This window comes from Peromyscus maniculatus, chromosome 15, assembly GCF_049852395.1.
Source record: "Peromyscus maniculatus bairdii isolate BWxNUB_F1_BW_parent chromosome 15, HU_Pman_BW_mat_3.1, whole genome shotgun sequence".
In the NCBI taxonomy this organism is placed as follows: Eukaryota; Metazoa; Chordata; class Mammalia; order Rodentia; family Cricetidae; genus Peromyscus; species Peromyscus maniculatus.
The window spans coordinates 54721396-54736629 of NC_134866.1; the positions used below are offsets into that span (position 1 = coordinate 54721396).

Genomic DNA, 15234 nt, shown 5'->3' on the forward strand with positions numbered 1-15234 from the left:
TGTCTCAGAACAAAACAACTGTTATTCCTACACACAAGGGCCACATCCAGTTCAACTCAGCATTAAACTGACTAAAACAGTAGCTCCTCTTCAGTCCAATACACTCTACTTGCTGGGAGCAGACACAAGTTCGATTTGCCCTGATTATGGCAAGTGGAGCTTAAGAGTGGTTGAACTTACCCTAAACTAAAATTTTTGCAAGAAATTCAAACTGAATTAGATAAAAGCTCATTTAGGAAGGGGAATTAAACCATAGCTTGACTTACAAGAAAAACACTCTGCTTTTGAGAAAGGAGCACTCTGGTACTCTATTCTGTTTGCTATAAGGCCTGAATACTAGGTACTTCAGAACAAAAGAACTGTGATTCCTACACACACGGGGCATATTCAGTTCAACTCAGCATAGGAAACTGACTAAAACAGGTGCTTGTCTTCAGTCCAATACACTGTACTTGCTGGAACAAAAGAGAGTGCTATTTGCACTGTATACTGAAAGAGGAGCATAAGAGTGGTTGAACTTACCCTAAACTAACTCTTTTTGCTAGAAGTTCAAACTCAATGGGATTCAACTCCATTGAGAAATGGGAATTAAACCCTAGCTTGGCTTACAAGAAAAACACTCTGCATTTGAGAAAGGAGCACTCTGGTACTCTATTCTGTTTGCAATAGGGCCAGAACAGTGAGTTGCTTCAGAACAAAAGAACTATGATTCCTACACACACAGTGCATGTTCAGTTCAAATCAGCATAGGAAACTGACAAAAACAGGATCTCCTCGTCAGTCCAATACACTGTACCTGCTGGGAACAAAAGCAAGTGCTATTTGAACTGTATATGGCAAATTGAACTTATCCTAAACTAACTCATTTTGCTGGAAGTTCAAATGAATGGCATACAACTCTGTTTAGAAAGGGAAATTTAACCCTAGCTTGGCTTACAAGAAAAACACTCTGCTTTTCAGAAAGGAGCACTCTGGTACTCTATTCTGTTTGCTATAAGGACAGAACAGTGAGCTGCTTCAGAACAAAAGAAATGTGATTCACACACACACAGGACATAATCAATTCAACTCAGCATAGGAAACTGATTAAAACAGGAGCTCCTCTTCAGTCCAATACACTTTACTTGCTGGGAACAAAAGCGAGTGCTATTTGTACTATATATGTCAAGTTGAACTTACCCTAAACTACCTCTTTTTGCTAGAAGTTCAAACTGAATTGGCTACAACTCTGTTTAGGAAGGGAAATTAAACCCTAGCTTGGATTACAAGAAAAATACTCTGCTTTAGAATGGATCACTCTGGTACTCTATTCTGTTTGCTATAAGGACAGAACAGTGAGCTGCTTCAGAACAAAAGACCTGTGATTCCTGCACACACGGGGCATATTCAGTTCAACTCAGCATAGGAAACTGACTAAAACAGGAGCTCCTCTTCAATCCAATACACTGTACTTCTGGGAACAAAAGAGAGTGCTATTTGTACTCTATATGGCAAGTGGAGCTTAAGAGTGGTTGAACTTACCCTAAACTATCCCTTTTTGCTCGAAGTTCAAACTGAATGGGATTCAACTCCTTTTAGGAATGGGAATTAAACCCTAGCTTGGCTAACAAGAAAAACACTCTGCTTTGAGAAAGGAGTACTCTGGTACTCTATTCTGTTTGCTATAGTGCCATAACAGTGAGCTGCTTCAAACAAAAGAACTGTGATTCCTACACACACGGGGCATATTCAGTTCAACTCAGCATTGGAAACTGACTAAAACAGGAGCTCCTCGTCAGTCCAATACACTGTACTTGCTGGGAAAAGACAGCAGTGCTACTTGCACTGTGTATTTCAAGAGGAGCACAAGAATGTTTGTCATTACCCCATACTAACTCTTTTTGCTAGAAGTTCAAACTGAAAGGTATTCAACTCCATTTAGGAAAGGGATTTGAACACTAGCTTGGCTTACAAGAAAAACACTCTGCTTTTGAGAATGGGGCAAGCTGGTACTCTACTGTGTTTTGTATAGGGCCACAACAGTGAGCTGGCTCAGAACAAAAGAACTGTTATTCCTACACACAAGAGCCACACCCAGTTCAACTCAGCATAGGAAACTGACTGAAACAGGAGCTCCTCTTCAGTCCAATACACTGTACTTGCTGGGAACAGACACGAGTGCTATTTGCACTGTGTATTTCAAGAGGAGCACAAGAGTGGTTGTCATTACCCCAAATTAACTCTTGCAGCCAGAAGTTCAAACTGAATCCATTCAACCAGACAGTGTCCCTGTGAAAGCCTCAGCACCCGAACCGGTGTCACTATTGCGTCTGGTCCCATCACCAACTGTAATGGCCTCGTCTCCTATCACTGTGGCTGAAAAATGAGTCACCGGACATTGATGAAGACGAAGGCATCCACAGCCATGATGGAAGTCACCTGAGTGATAATATGTCCGAGGTAAGTGATGATTCTGGGCTGCATGGGGCTCGGCCAGTGCCACAAGAAGCAAGTTCAAAAAGTGGGAAGGAGTGGTTGGCAGTTAAAATAACCGAGGGAGAGTTTGTTTGTATATTCTGTGATCGGTTTTTCAGAATGGAAAAGGATTACAGCAAGCACCTCAGTCGCCATCTGGTTAATGTATACTTCCTTGAAAAAGCAGCCAAGGGTCAGGAGTAGCGAGCCGGCTGGTGGAGGGCGGCTCGTCACAGTTTGTAAGCAATGCCTCACTTTTAGTTTAAGGCAGTAGACACACACAAGCTCGCTTTAATTAGTGTGCTGATTTTTTTTAAGATATATTTATTTATTTATTTATTTATTTTATATACAGTGTTCTGCCTGCAGGCCAGAAGAGGGCACTAGATCTCATTATAGATGGTTGTGAGCCACCATATGGTTGCTGGGAATTGAACTCATGACCTCCGGAAGAACAGCCAGTGCTCTTAACCTCTGAGCCATCTCTCCAGCTCCCATAGTGTGCTGATTTTTAAGTGACATTATTTCCTTAGGACTGTATGTGTTACCTAGTGACTTGCAAAAACCTTAGCAAATCCTAGGGAGTTAATGTAAGAAAACAGATGCTTAATCTGTTATCTTGTGCAGTGCAGTGAAGAAAGGCGGGATGGTAGGTGACGGTCTCCGGGGTGTCTACCTGTGTGGAACTGGTCGCGTGTTCTGCCCTTTTCACTTCACTTGCTATTTTTAGTTCCTTGTTTAGGCTGATAAAAATTGGCTTAGCAAATTACTTGAAGAATTTGCTTGCTTTATATAAGTAAAGTTAGCACTTTAGGTTTCTTTAGAGATGAGAAAAGACATTTAATTTGAAGAAAAATTCTTTCAACAGTGGACATTGCATCTGTCCAGGTAATTTCTTCCTGACTTATGGTCAATATTTTGTGCTTCTATGTTAATCATTATGAAAAGTGATTTTTGGTGGGTTTTTAATTTTTTTTTTATTTTGGTGCTTTACTGGCTTAAGATGTTGCACATGGTTTTTTGTTTTTCTTTTTTAACCTATGCAGTTAATTCCCCCCCTAGAGATAGCATTGTGTTTAATAGTAACACTTTATACGTATATGCATGTTATTTTTTTTTCTTTTTGGGGGTTACTTTTAGGCTTGTTTTCAAACGGGCCATTTTTCTTTGCAGCAGTTGTCTTTTTTGCAGAATAATAGTGTGTGTAAGTTTATGAGCAATGGAACATGCAGGTTCAATCCATTATTTTTATTTTTTTAATCTTAACCTCTTGATCTATGCCAGAAGCAGTTTCATGTAAGTTATTTTGATGGTGAGCATATGTGTAATTCTACAGCTCTCCAGGTCTGGTTTTTGCAGTAAGCCACTAGATCCCATAATGAACACAATTTAATCTCAGTATCAGCCATTAGAGTTTTTTTACTTTGCTGTTTCTAGCTTATTTCTTACAGAGTGAGAAGTCATTCTTTGAAGAGTTTCTTTTTTCAATAGATGGTTGATTTGGGGATGGTTACTCAAATCAAGTGATGAGTGATGAACTCCAAGTCATCCTTGGAAATAGTAAATCTGTAGCCCAACATAATTATCCTTTAAACTAGAGAATATCACTTGTGAGAAAGCCATCATGGCCACATAGCTGATCTAGAGTGGAGTGCTGAGTTCTGGCAAACAGTTGCATCTTTCTTCCAGTGAGTACCTGAACAGGGCTGATGTGAATTATGTACACTCCAGATTTTAAGAATCATACTTTCTCTGGGATCTCCACAAACTAGTGGGTATCCTCGCTGCCCCTGTGAGACAGCCTCTGTACGGGAGAGGCCTCACGTGACTTTGTCCCTGGTGTTCCTCTGGGGACACCTGAGTGAGAAACTGCATGCTCCAGAACCAGCTCTTGTGTCCTTTGGCCAATGCCAGAGTGTGAAATAGTCCAACATGGGATTTTTCTTACTGGTAGTAAACAAAGGATGATCCCAATTGGGAATCGAGATTTTTTTTTTTTTTTGATGGTCATGTTCTCTTTTGAAATAACCTCTGTGTATTTCATTTATTATCTTTTACTGGGCAATCTCTGAACAGGCTTCAGATTTTGACAGTTGATGAAAGATATGACAAGCATTAATGTGTGGGTGAAAAGCTTGGAGAAATTCTGAGTGAAGTTTTAGTTAAAGTTGGTTGAACTTGGGATTGACTGGGAGGCCAAAGATTTAAAAAGCAGAAGATTCTCTCAAGACACAAGTTGTGTGGTAATAGTGTGTTTTGTGTGTGTGAATGAGGATTTGTAAATGTTGAATTCTAGGCTCCGACAATCATTGTCAGTGCAGATCAAGCTGCAAGTATTTATGTTTTAAAACTTAAATTATAAAGCTAGTTACGTCTTTCTAACAACTAGTTTTAATGTTTATGTGCATATTTTACCTACATTACCTTTTCAGGATGTTGAGAAAGATGCATCACAAGCACAGGCTGGAGGCTGGGGGTGGATGGTTTTGAGGAAGAGGTCTTGGTGGACCCTTTCATAGAGCAAAGGGAAGCAATGCCTTCTGGGAATTGAGCTAAGTTTTAATCTAGTCTTTAAGATTAGAAGTCAAAAACAAAAATATTAAGGAAATGAAAACCTAATTGATCTTTGAAGCATTGTTATGTGGAATTGAGTGGGACTATTGAGGCCTTTCTTCCAGAAAACAAGGACTTGGTTGTCAGGCCTATATTAGGCCTAAACCTTGGTGTCATGTATTTGTACTTAAATCATTTCAATGGAAAGTGTCTTAGTGATTGGAACTTCTAGTGCAGTTTGGAGTTCTTCCATTTGAAAAATGTGATATTTACATGGGATTGTTTGAATTTTGTTTTCTAGTCCCTCCCCATCACCACCCTCATAGTCTGAAGGTAGATTTTTCTCTTGATAAAGGAACAAAAAAAAGTGAATATCTTGTTTGTAAATTGGTATCTAGTAACTAGTGGTAAACTTGAAATGGTAGATTTCTTTAAAGCCTAATTCTAGGTAGCCTTAGGAAAATGTATCTTAATTATTTTTGAACCTGTATTCACCTTGTTTTTTTTCACATATCTTAAGTTATATTTTCTTTTTCAAAAAAAAGAATCAACACATTATTTATTATGTAGTTAGCTGTCAAATAAGTTTTTATGGTATTGTGAAGCATGTCTTGAAGTATTAACTGAAATGCATTGCTATTGTAGCTGAGTTTCAGAATTGAGAGGATAATCATGGAAACAATGATAGAGAAAAATGATCTGAAAATGACATGAGAGCATGCTAAGCCAAGGACAACAAACCTTATCAGTTGAGCTGCATTTTAGAGGAAGTACAATGATATGATTCTGCAATAGTTTGCATATTTTAACTAAGGATCACTAAATGCTGTTCAAACTGTAATTAATTGGGACCAGCAGTATCTGTGTAGAAAACAAAAGACTGATACGTACTACCTAGAGCAGTCAACTTCATTGTCAAATAACCATTGTTGCTGTTCTCACTGTATTCATCTCTGTTGTTTTATTCTGCTCACTGATGTGGTGATAAGTAATCCTTGAATTAAAATGTGATATTATTTTAATATCGTTAAGTAATAAAATGTAGCAGAAGAAAAAAAATATTTGTGAAATATGAACATGTACAACCTTAGCCTTATTACTTTGAAAATAAAAACATATCAATGATAAAAAAAGAAAAGAAAAAAAAAACACTCTGCTTTTGAGAAAGGGGCACTCTGATACTCTACTGTGTTTCCTATAGGGCCACAACAAATAACTGTGATTCAAACACACACCGGGCATATTCAGTTCAACTGAGCATAGGAAACTGACTAAAACAGGAGATCCTCCTCACTCCAACACACTGTAATTGCTGGGAAGAGACGCGAGTGCTATTTGCAGTGTGCATGGCAAGGAGAGCATAAGAGTGGTTGAACTTACCCGAAACTAACTCTTGCTGCTAGAAGTTCAAGCTGAATGGGATTCAACTCCGATAATGAAGGGGATTTGACCGCAGCTTGGCTTACAAGAAAAACACTCTGATTTGAGAAAGGGGCACTCAGGTACTCTGTTGTGTTTCCTATAGGGCCAGAAAAGTCAGCTGGCTCAAAAGAAAAGAACTGTTATTTCTACACTCAAGAGGCACATCCAGCTCATCTCAGCATAGGAAACTGACTAAAACAGGAGCTCCTCTTCAGTCCAATACACTGTAGTTGCTGGGAACAGACATGAGTGCTATTTGCACATTGTACGGCAAGAGGAGCAAGCATAGTGTGGTTGAACTTACCCTAAACTAACGCTTGCTGCTAGAAGTTCAAACTGAATGGGATTCAACTCCGTTTAGGAAGGGGATTTGAACCCTAGCTAGGCTTACAAGAAAAACACTCTGCTTTTGAGAAAGGAGCACTCTGGTACTCTACTGTGTTTCCTATATGGCCAGAACAGTAAGCTGGCTCAGAATAAAAAATTGGGCTTCCTACACTCACAGTCCATATCCAGTTCAACTCAGCATATGAAACTGACTAAAACAGTAGCTCCTCTTCAGTCCAATACACTGTACTTGCAGGGCAACCTAATCGAGTGCTATTTGCACTGTGTATGGCAAGAAGAGCACAAGAGTGGTGTTCTTACCCTGAATTAACACTTGCTGCTAGAACTTGAAACTGAACGTGATTCAACTCCGTTTAGGAAGTTTAATTGAACTCTAGTGTGCCATGCAAGAAAAACACTCCGCTTTTGAGAAACGGGCATTCTTGCACTCTACTGTGTTTCCTATAGGGCCAGAACAGTGAGCTGGCTCATAACAAAAGAACTGTGCTTCCTAAACAAACAGGCCATATAAAGTTCAACTCAGCATAGGAAGCTGACTAAAACAGGAGCTCCTCTTCAGTCCAAACACTGTACTTGCTGGGAGCAGACATGAGTTCTTTTTGTACTGTGTATGGAAAGGGGAGCACAAGAGCTGTTGTCCTTGTTCCAAACTAACTCTTGTTGCTAGAACTTAAAACTTAATGGGATTCAACTCCGTTTAGGAAGAGAAATTGAATCCTAGCTTGGCTTACAAGAAAAACACTCTGCTTGTGAGAAAGGGGCACTATGATATTCTACTGTGTTTCCTGTATGGCAGAACAGTGAGCTGGCTAGGAACAAAAGAAATGTGCTTCCTACATACCCAGGCCATATCCAGTTCAACTCAGTGTAAGAATCTGACTAAAGACCGGCAGGTGGCGTGCTGGCCAGCACCGAGCGCCGCGGCGTCCCCGCTTAGTCTCTGCGGAGTTTGCGGCCGGCCTGGGCGGCGGTGTCCGCGGCGGCGGCCCCAGGGATGCGGAGGCGGCCCAGGCAGCGAGGGGCCGCAGCTCGGCGCCACAGGGTGCTCCCGGAACGCGCTGAGCCTGGAGGAGATCCTGCGCCTCTACAAACAGCCCATCAACGAGGAGCAGGCGTGGGCCATGTGCTTCCAGTGCTGAGGCTCCCTGTGCACCGCCGCCTGCTGCCAGCCCCACCGCCGGGTGCGCTGGGCCGCACAAATCCTCGTCTGGAGGGATGGCGCCGTCACCCTGGTGCCCACCGCCGGCGAAGAGGGAGAGCCGCCGCCTCCCCCCCGCACCCCCCGCCTCCGGTAAAGTGGGATATTCACATTGTACAGAAACAGAGGTTATTGAGTCCCTGGGAATTATTATTTATAAAGCACTGGACTGTGGCTTGAAGGAAAAAGAAGAAAGGGAGCTGAGGCCTCCTCTGGAGCAGCTCATCGACCAAATGGCCAACACTGTGGAGGCTGATGGTAACACCGATGAGGCTGCAGATGAAGGCCCGGAAGATGAAGATGGAGAAAAGAGAAGCATCTCAGCTATTCGGTCCTATCAAGATGTCATGAAGATATGTGCTGCTCATCTCCCAGCTGAGTCGGAGGCACCAAATCATTATCAGGAAGTATGTCGAGCACTGTTTGCAGAAACCATGGAACTTCATACATTTCTGACCAAAATTAAGAGTGCGAAGGAGAATCTTAAGAAGATTCAAGAAATGGAAAAGACTGATGAATCTAGCCCAGATCTGGACGACCTGAAAAATGCAGACTGGGCACGATTCTGGGTACAGGTGATGAGAGATTTGCGAAATGAGGTAAAACTTAAGAAGGTCCAACAGCAGCAGTAGAACCCGTTGCCGATTGAATACCAGCTCACCCCTTAAGAGATGCTCATGGACGATATTCGGTGCAAAAGATACACCTTGAGAAAAGTAATGGTAAATGGTGACATTCCCTCTCAGTTAAGAAAGAGTGCTCATGAGATCATCGTTGACTTCATCTGATCAAGACCCCCTTTAAATCCAGCCTCAGCCAGAAAATTGAAACCAACCCCGCCACGACCTCGGAGCCTCCATGAAAGAATATTAGAGGAGATCAAAGCAGAAAGAAAGCTGCGGCCTGTCTCACCAGAAGAGATTAGACGGAGCTGACTAGATGTCACTACCCCAGAATCTCCAAAGAATGTTGGGGAATCATCTATGGTGAATGGAGGCTTAACATCTCAAACAAAAGAAAATGGGGTAGGTGCTGCCCTGAAAGGGCCTGCACAGCGGAAGAAGATTCTCAAAGCCCCGACCCTGGCTGAGCTGGACAGCTCTGACTCTGAGGAGGAAACCCTGCACAAGTCCACCAGCAGCAACAGTGCGTCTCCCTCCCTCTATGAGGACCCGGTACTGGAGGCCATGTGCACAAGGAAGAAACCTCCAAAATTCTTGCCCATCTCGTCGACACCCCAGCCAGAGAGACGGCAGCCACCCCAGAGACGCCATTCCATTGAAAAGAAGACACCTATGAATGTGAGGCAGTTTCTGTCGCCGTCCAGGCAGAGTTCACGCTCTCTCATTCCTAGGATAACCAGTGTATGGCCCAGGATGCCTTTCAGACCACTTTTCTCTACCATACAAACAACTTCTCTGCTGAGTTCTCATCCTTTTGAAGCAGCCATGTTTGGGGTAGCAGGGGCTATGTATTATCTGTTTGAGAGAGCTTTTACCAGCAGGTGGAAACCCTCAAAGGAGGAATTCTGCTACCCAGTGGAGTGCCTTGCTCTCACTGTGGAGGAAGTGATGCATATTCGTCAGGTCCTGGTGAAAGCAGAGCTGGAAAAGTACCAACAGTATAAGGATGTCTACACTGCCCTGAAAAAAGGAAAGCTCTGCTTCTGTTGCCGAACCTGGAGGTTTTCCTTCTTCATGTGGTCCTACACCTGTCAGTTCTGTAAGAGGCCCGTGTGCTCACTGTGTTGCAAAAAGATGCGGCTGCCCTCCAAGCCATATTCTACTCTACCTATCTTCTCGTTGGGACCTTCTGCCTTGCAAAGGGGGGAAAGTTGTACAAGGTCAGAAAAACCCTCCACTAGTCACCATCGGCCACTTTGAAGTATCGCCAGGTTTTCCTCAAAATCGAAGTCGGTGGACAAATCAGATGAAAAACTCCAGTTCCCCAGAGAGTTCATGGAGGATTGGAGTACAATGGAGGTCTGTGTAGACTGCAAAAAGTTCATTTCTGAAATCATCAGCTCCAGCCGGCGCAGCCTGGTGTTGGCCAACAAAAGAGCCCGGTTGAAAAGGAAGACACAGTCTTTCTACATGTCCTCGGCAGGCCCCTCGGAGTACTGCCCCTCCGAGAGGACTATCAATGAGATCTGAGCCCTGTGCCTTCCTTTTCCTCTTGTGTCCAGAGGCGCGCGCCTCAGTGCATCAGTGCTGCAGGACTCTTCCCGGGGTCTGCCGAACAGGCTCCATCTGCAGCAGGGCAGGCTTGTGCCGCACCTTGTGGCACAGACTCAAGGCTGTGTTCAGATCAGTCGATGGTACAAGGCAGGTCAGCCAGTTGCTTATTTACACTCAGAAAGCCTAAAACTTGATTTTGTGTATGTGACTAGGGAAGCCAGAAACTTCCTTAGTTCAGTTTCTCAATGTTCTTCAGATAATTTCCTAAGGCAAAGCTTCTTGTGTGTGAAATCAGTCTGACAGAGTGTTGATGTTAGCACAGTTCTAAGCAGTAAGTCATATTGGCATTCCACTTGACAGTGTTCCTATCCATGTACATAACGGTCCAAAGCCCTGCCACACACTGGCTCCCTGGAGTGGGCCACGTTGGCTATTGTCTCACAGCACAAACCTTGAAGGCCTTGCTGATAATTCTCCTACTTTGGGGCTCCGGCTGCATCCAGTGCAGAACATCCAAGGAAGCCGGACAGGTAGCCGCTTCCCTGAGTTGCCTGGTCTACCCAGGCACCATGCCTCCCTGTCCCTGAGCTGCTGACAGGGCCCTTATTCCCTGTTGTGTATATATATGGTTCTGGTTTTATAACACACGTTTAAGAATTAAAATTTTGTGGACGTTTGAGGAAAAAGGAAGACTAAAATTTTGTCAAGCAGCTAAATGTGTTTTGATAGACTGTGACAGGCTGTGACCGCAGAGGGTGCCACAGAAAAGAACTACATCTCATACAGTTTTAGCAACATTTTCCATAACTTTCTAGTGTGGCCATTGTGACTAAATTAATCACAGTTTGGTACCTGAGACTCAAACTGAAATTTATTTTTATAAATGAATTTTAAAAGAAAAATCCTGGCTGTTTAAATTGTCAAGAAAATTAACCTGTTGCCGTGCATAACTTTCGGATGCTTTCTGCAGTAGTTGTCTTGTAAGTGTTCCCAAGTTTCTGACAAAGGGCAGTTGGCAGGCAGTGTTAGGCACCTGAAATTCCTCAGTTCCTGTGATACATGCCATGGGCTGTCCCTCATTTCCATATGCCTAGAAATAACCGGTCAGTCAGATTGCCACTAATGGTTGGAAAATCAGTTACAGCACATGCACAGTAATTCCTGAAAGCTATTAAAAAACACTCTCAAACACCACTGATGACAGCTCCATTTAATGATGAAAGGCATGACAGTTGCATTTCATACCAACATCAAGATAAAGTAACATTGCCACATTAAATTGACAGTGACACCTCAGAAATGCTCCAGTAGTCATTTCTAATGCATTGAAATTTATAGTTTAGTAAATGGCTTTAAATTACTTATACTGACAAAATAAACTTTACCAATTGACTAAAGTAAAAAAAAAAAAAAAAAGAATCTGACTAAAACAGTCCAATACACTGTTCTTGCAGGAAACAGATGCGAGTGCTATTTGCACTGTTTATTGCAAGGAGAACACAAGAGTTGTTATCCTTTACCCAAACTAACTCTTGCTGCTGGAAATTCAAACTAAATGGGAATCAACTCCATTTAGGAAGGGGAGTGGAACCCTAGCTTGCCTTACAAGAAAAACACTCTGATTTTGAGTAAGGGGCACTCATGTACTCTACTGTGTTTCCTATAGGGCCAGAAGAGTGAGCTGGCTCACAACAAAAAAAACTGTGCTTCCTACACACAAGCCATATCCAGTTCAACTCAGCATAGGTAACTGACTTAAACAGGATCTCCTCTTCAGTCCAAACACTGTACTTGCTGGGAACAGATGCGAGTGCTATTTGCACTGTGTATGGCAAGGAGAGCACAAAAAGTTGCTGTCCTTACCCCAAATTAACTCTTGCTGCTAGAACTTCAAATTGAATGGGATTCACCTCAGTTTTGGAAGCCTAATGGAACACTAGCTAGCCTTACAAGAAAAACATTCTGCTTTTGAGAAAGGGGTACTCTGGTATGCTACTGTGTTTCCTTTAATACCAGAAGAGTGAGCATGCTCAGAAAAAATGCAATGTGCTTCCTACATACATGGACCATATCCAATTCAATTCAGCATAGGAAACTGACTAAAACAGGAGCTCCTCTTCAGTCCAAACACTGTACTTGCTGGGAACAGACGCAAGTGCTATTTGCACATGTATGGTAAGGGGAGGACAAGAGTGGCTGTCCTTATCCCAAACTAACTCTTGCTGCAAGAACTTGAAAGTCAATGGGATTCATGTCCATTTAGAAAGGTAAATGGAACCCTAGCTTGCCTTAAAACAAAAACACTCTGCTTTTGAGAAAGGGGCACTCTGGTACTCTACTATGTTTCCTATAGTGCCAGAATAGTGAGCTGGCTCACAACCAAAGAATTGTGCTTCCTACACACTCGGGCCATATCCAGTTCAACTCAGCATAGGAAACTGACTAAAACAGGAGCTCCTCTTCAGTCCAATACACGATACTCACTGGGAACAGACACAGGTGCTATTTGCACTGTGTATGGCAAGGGGAGCACGAGATACTGCATGTGATTCAACGTTGTCTAGGAAGGGGAATTGAATCCTAGCTTTCCTTACATAAAATACTCTCTGCTTTTGATAAAGGGGCACTCTTTGACTCTACTGTTTTCCTAGACAGCCATAAGAGTGAGCTGGCTCATAACAAAGAACTATGCTTCGTACACTTGTGACATATCTAGTATAACTATGCTTACGGATCTGATTAGAACAGGAGCTCCTCTTCAGTCCATTACACTGTACAAGCCTGGAACACACAAATGCTATTTGCACTCTGTAAGGCATTTGGAGCACAAGAGTGACTATCCTTAACCTAAAAGCCCTGTTGATTGTAGAACGAGAAACTGCAAGTAATTCACCTCTGTTTAGGAAGGGGAATTGTACCATTGTTTACCTTACAAGAAACAAACTCTGCTTTTGAGAAAGGGGCACTCTTCTACTCTTCTGCGTTTCCCATAGGGCCAGAACAGTGATCTGCATCAGAACAAAAAAATTGTACTTCCTTAACACATGGGCCATATTGAGTTCAACTCTGCTTAGGAAACTGACTAGAACAGGAGCTTCTCTTCAGTCCAATACACTGTACATCCTGTGAACAGACGCAAGAACTATTTGCTCTGTTTTTGTCAATGAGAGTGCAATAGTGACTTTCCTTACTGGTAGAGAACTGTTGTTGATAGAATGAGAAACTGCATGTGATTCAACTCCATTCATTATGGGAAATTGACCCCTAGCTTGCTTTACATAAAACAAACTCTGATTCTGAGAAGGGGCCCTCTTCTTCTCTATTATTTTCTTTTCTAGGGCCAAAAAATTGAACTGTCTCAGAACAGAAGAAATTTGCATTATACACACGGACCATATCAAGTTGAACTATGCTTCAGAAACTTTTTAGAACAGGAGCTTTTCTTCAGTGCAATACACTGTACATGCTGGGAACAGACGCAAGTGCTATTTGTACTGTGTATGGCTCTGGGAGCTCAATAGTGACTTTCTTTATTCCAAAAGAACTTGTGCTGCTAGAACAAGAAACTACATGTAATTCTACTCTGTTTAGGAAGGGGAATTGAACCCTAGCTTCCCTTACAAGAAACACTCTCTGCTTAAGAAAAAGAGGCAATCTTCTACTTTTCTGTGATTCCTATGGGACTAGAGCAGTGAGCTCACACACAACAAAAGATCTGTGCTTCCTACACACACAGGAAATATCTAGTTCAACTCTGCTTAGGAAACTGCCTAAAACAGGAGCTTCCCTTCAGTGCAATACACTGTACTTGCTGGGAACAGACAAGAGTGCTATTTGAACTGTGTATGGCAATGGGAGCTCAATAGTGACTTTTCTTACCTGAAAAGAACTGTTGCTGGTAGAACGAGAAACTGCTTGTGATTCAACTCAGTTTAGGAAGGGGAATTAAACCCTAGCTTGGCTTACAAGAAAAACACTCTGATTTTGAGAAACGGGCACTCTGGTTCTCTACTGTGTTTCCTATAGGGCCAGAACAGTGAGATTACACTGTACTTGCTGCTAACAGATGCAAGAGCTATTTGCACTTTTTATGACAATGAGAGCACAATATTGACTTTCCTTCTCTGTAAAGAACTGTTGCTGGTAGAATGAGAAATGGCATGTGATTCAACTCTGTTTAGGAAGGGAAATTCAACCCTAGCTTGCCTTACATAAAACACTCTCTGCTTTTGAGAAGACGGGCCCTCTTCTACTCTACTGTGTTTTTTAGAGGGCCAGAAGAGTGAACTGGCTCAGAACAAAAGAACTGTCCTTCATTCATTTGGGCCATATGTAGTACAACTATGCTGAGGAAACTGATTAGAACAGGAGCTTCCCTTCAGTCCATTACACTGTACAAGCTGGGAAGATCCACGAGTCCTATTTGCACTGTGTATGGCAATGAGAGCACAAGAGTGACTACCCTTATCCTAAAAGAACTGTCGCTGGTAGAATGAGAAACTGCATGTGATTGAACTCCGTTTAGGAATGGGAATTTAACCCAAATTTGGCTTACAAGAAACACACTCTGGGACAGAGACATTCTGGCCGTATGGAGATTGGCAGGGACATACAGGCCCGGTGGCAGCTGGCAGAGACATACAGGCCCATCGGCATCCAGAAGAGACATACAGGCTTGGCGGTGGCCCGCAGAGGTAGACAGGCCCAGTGGCGGAGACAAGCAGATACAAGTAGGCCCGCAGCAGCAGCCAGCAGAGTTAGACTGACCCGGCAGAGGCAGGCAGGCCTGGAGTGGAGGCAGGCAGGCACAGCAGGTGACGGCCGAAACATAGTCGCAATAAAGACCAGAAACAGAGCTATCACCCTCTGAAGAGCTAGTGAAAACAAACTCTTAATCCAAAGCTTGGAACATGGATGCCTGTAACCCTAACACCCGGGGAAGAAGCTATCTCTGTGGCACAGAACCAGAACGAATCTGAACACTCCATCTGAGGACAACCCAGGGCCCAGCTGCTGTTCCTGCGAAACCCAACAACTTGGAGGTGTTGATGAGACTTCTCTGATCAGCTGAAATCCATCTGG

The 15234-nt window shown here is 42.9% G+C and overlaps 1 pseudogene; it reads left to right on the forward strand.

The window, feature by feature from the left end:
- The first annotated feature begins 8055 nt into the window (after positions 1-8055).
- Positions 8056-11558, forward strand: LOC102916198 (protein spire homolog 1 pseudogene; annotated as a pseudogene).
- Positions 11559-15234: the final 3676 nt, after the last annotated feature.